Source organism: Piliocolobus tephrosceles, chromosome 15, assembly GCF_002776525.5.
Source record: "Piliocolobus tephrosceles isolate RC106 chromosome 15, ASM277652v3, whole genome shotgun sequence".
Classification (NCBI taxonomy): Eukaryota; Metazoa; Chordata; class Mammalia; order Primates; family Cercopithecidae; genus Piliocolobus; species Piliocolobus tephrosceles.
The window spans coordinates 43098300-43102652 of record NC_045448.1 but is presented as its reverse complement, the minus strand read 5'-3'; positions in this window follow the sequence as shown (position 1 = coordinate 43102652).

The window sequence follows — 4353 nt, the reverse complement described above, 5'->3', positions numbered from 1 at the left end:
GCGTGATCATGGCTCACTGCATCCTTGGCCTCACGGGCTCAGGTGATCCTCCCACCTCAGCCTCATGAGTAGCTGGAAGTACATGTATGTGTCACCATCCCAGCTAATTTTGTGTTGTTATTTTGTGGTGTTCTTTGTTGCCCAGGCTGGTCTTGAACTCCTGGCCTCAAGCGATCCTCCCACCTCGGCCTCCTAAACTGCTGGGATTACAGGCGAGAGCACACAGTAGGCACTCAATAAATATTTATGGACTCTATAGAGAACTGAATGGCTCTGTAGCTGGGGTAGGTGGAGCAGGCCTGGAATCCTTGAAGCCTTGGCCCCCACTCAGATGTGTAGTTGCCCTTGTCTATCAAACTCCCTCCAGGACAGAGGAAAGGGGATGCTCAGAGCCTTTCTTCATGCCAGCCCTGGGCTGTACCCCAAACAGTCTAAACTTAAAAAATAATCAGATTCCACAGTTGGGCAGCATGTGGATTATGCAAGGACCAGATGCCCAGTAGACAGGGTGTGCCAGAGGCTTATACCCAATGGGACCTCAAAAGAGGGCCAACCAATGCATGCCATTTAGACATATTCACTCACTCTATTCTGTGGACATTTTCCCAGGCACTGAGCTTGGTTCTTAGATGCAGTGCCTGCCTCCGAGTGTGCCTAGACTTTTTAGGAGAGAGTCAGAGAAGCAATGCTGGTGATTCATGCTCAGACCCAGCACAGGATGAGATGATCTGGAAACTGGAATGTCAGGAACAGCTTCACTAAGAGATCAGAGGTGGTCTGAGAGAGGGGGTGACCCGAACAAGTCTGCCAGGCACAGGGAACAGCATGTGCAAAGGCATAAGGGAGAGCCTAGTAGGCCTGGGACATGCTAGCAGTTCACTAGGCCTGGATAGAAAGTTTGAGCATGGGGAGAGGCCAGAGAAGGGGCTGGAGAAGGGATGGGCCCAGGTCACAGGGAGCAAAGTCTGCTGGCCCAAGAAGCCAGGGCTTCATAGGGTCAGCAGTAGGGAGCCTGCCAGGGCTTTAAAGAGAGGAAAGACATGAGCAGCTTAGCATTTTAGAAAGTTCTCTTGACTGAAAATGTGCAGAAAGCACAAACTAAAGCACAAAGACAAAACAAGTTCAGAGGATGTGGCTGTCACCCAGGTGAGCAGTGATAGCTTGGACTTGGGGCCGGGGGGATGGAGATGAGGGCACGGATGTAAGAAACATTTAGGAGGGAGTGAGAGAGGCTTGTGATGAACCGGCATGGGGGGAAAAGGACCAGGCTGTTGTTAAGGATGAATCCCAGGAATGTGGACAGCTGGGCTGAGTGGAGGGTGGCGGCAGGAATCCAGGGAGAGGCTGGCGTATTGGCCTTGGCCATGTACCTGGCTGGCTGTTAGGGATGTGGGTCTGGAGATGGAGGTGCTGGCCTGGAGCTCTGAAGTAGTTTGAACCCAGATGTCAGTGCTGCCTGGGGAGAGGATGAGGTGGGGAGATGGAGTGGAGTAAGCAGAGTGGACAGTGCCCTTCCCTCTCTACTAAGCCAAACCTTAGCATGCTTCAAGAACCACTCACCCCTTCCCAACCCACACCTATGTGGGACAGCATTCAGCAAAGACTGTCGGGAAAAGGGGAACTTGCGTCAAGGAGGGCAGTAGGTTAGGATGGTGTATGGCCTTGGATGTGGGGAGCAAAGGTGCAGAGGCAGGATTGCGGGTGGGAGACACATTTAAGAACTTAAGGGGCCTCCCTACTCTGGGCCCAGTGTCAGCTCAGTGGCCCACTGGGAGTCCTGGGAGCAAGAACTAGATGCTTGAAATGACCCTTCCTTCTGGGGACGAACTCCAGCACAGTGACCAGATGCTACAGGGCGCTCCCAACCCCCACAGGAGCTGTTATCCCAGGCACTGCCCAGTCCAACCCAGGAAGCCGGTATCTCCAGTCTCTTGTTTCTTTCCACGGTGGGACCTCCAGGGCTGAGTGCTGAGGTGGCAGGAGTAGGACAAGTCCAGAACCAGGAACCCCGAGCTGGGTGTTGTTTCCCACTCCCTTTCGTTTCCTTGGTGTTGAAGAACGAATTTCACCTCCCTTCTCATTTTCGTCTTTGCATTTTGTAGGACACACACCACCTTATCCAGTCACAGTGGCCACAGTCCTCAGGTATCTGTCACCAGCTCTCAGCCCTTCTTTCTGAGGCACTCAAGAGTGGTCAGAAGTCCTTGGGACCCCCCTTTGCATCCAAGACCCCAGTGCATTCCCAGCTTTTTCTCAGTCTCCACACTCCAGCCCAAGCCTCTGTCCTGTCCCCAGAATTCCCTGAAGAAGGTCCAGGGAGAGGGCTGTGAATTCTCTATAAGACCAGCAGACGCTGCTGGTTGATTGCCCTTGACTCTGCTGGTGGCGGGGACATTGCTGGTGGCCAGCTGCTGGTGTTCCGCTCTGTCCCATGGGCTTGTGCCCAGCCAGCCTCAGATACCAGCAGATGGCCCCATCCCCTCTGGGATGCCCTGCCCCATTCATCTGGCCCCCATTTCTGTTTCTGATATTCTGTCCCCTTATCTCCCTCCTCAGACTGGACAGCCCCTGTGTACCTGGGATGCGGAGACTGACCCAAGCCTCAATCCTGGCCAATGAGACTGCCCATCAAGGTGGAAATCATCACCTTAATTATCAAGGCTCCCTGGCTGCCGGAGGAGAAACACAACACACAGCCTGCCTAATGTGCCAGCAGCCGAGTCGGGGAGGCCCCTGGGGAAAAGGCCTATGCTCCTCCAGCCATTCTCGGGGCCTAGAATGTTCTTTGGCATGGGAGAAGTGAAGGCTCAGGGGTCCAGTGGGAAGGGCGGGGTACCAGCTCAGAAGTAGGTCTAGCCAGGGAGGTGGAGTGCCCAAGGGGCACTTAGGGGCCTGCCGAGTCACAATCATCCCTTAGGGCACGAATCTCTCGCCCGATCCGTGCACACAGCTCACCCGGGACTCACCCTCTGCGGCAGGGTGAGGGGCCTTTGAAAGGCCTAAACCAGAGAGGTGGAGGGACTGAAGGTGGGAGCCAGCTGGCCCCAATCCTGTTCTCTCTGGAGCTCCTCGGGCCTTAGCCCAGCCCCCAGGTGTGGCTTGTCTCCTTCTTAGAGGCTCCAATGGCCAGAGCTCCCCACTCCCACCCTATCACCTTGTCCCAGAGATGGAAGAGAACATGGGAGGGCCCCTCACAGCCAGAGTACCTTCAAGACCATGTGGCACCACCAGACTGAAACCCAGGTCCGGTGGGCTCTGCCACTCCCCGTGCCACGCAGCGGGAAGGAGGGAGTGGGAGGACAGAAGAAGGAGTGGGCGGGGTGGGTCTGGTGGTCTGGATTGAGATAAGCTGGACTTAGTGTGTGACAACTTTTCCTCTGGCCCCAACCTTATACCTTTGGTTTTCCTGCTCTGGGCCACTGTAAAATGAAGATTGGGGATGAGATGTGTGGTTTTCAAATGCTCCTCCCGGAGCCCTGGCACTCTGTGGTGGAGAATCGAAGCCATAGCAGCTCTGGTCTTAGCGTTATACACTGACCTTCACCTCTAGGGTTTCATTTGCAGAACCAGCCCGCAGTCGAGGAACCTTTGGTCACCTCTGGGCAATGTGATCCTGTGTCCTTCCTGGCCTGAACCTTCTAGAAATGGACAGTGCCATATGTGCCGCTGGGGGAGAGGGGACAGACCCAGAAGGAGGAGCCAAAGGAACTTACTTTTTTTTTTTGAGACGAAGTTTTGCTCTTATTGCCAAGGCTGGAGTGCAATGGTGCGATCTCAGCTCACTGCAAACTCTGCCTCCCAGGTTCAAGTGATTCTCCTGCCTCAGCCTCCCGAGTAGCTGGGATTACAGGCATGCGCCACCATGCTGGGCTAATTTTGTATTTTTAGTAGAGACGGAGTTTCTCCATGTTGGTCAGGCTGGTCTCAAACTCCCAACCTCAGGTGATCCACCCGCCTTGGCCTCCCAACGTGCTGGGATTACAGGCATGAGTCACTGCGCCTGGCAGGAACTTACTTTTTAAAACTTAGATTGAGTCCAAATACATATGTCCAGGACATGGAGGGATGAGAGCCATGGGACATGGGCTTAGAATGAAGAGACCCAGAGGAAAATGTGCACCCATGTTCACTGCTACATGCCTATGTGCACACACATGTACACCTGCACACATGCGCGCACACACACACGCACACGCACACCCACATAGCTGCCCCTCACAGCCCTGCCTACACGAAAGGCACCAGCTAGAGGCATTGCCACGCTTCTCCCTCTGAGCCCCACCCCACTCCCACTTACCTCCTCTCTGGACTCCTCAAGTTGACCTAGCAGAGCTCTGTCAGGAGATGAGGAAA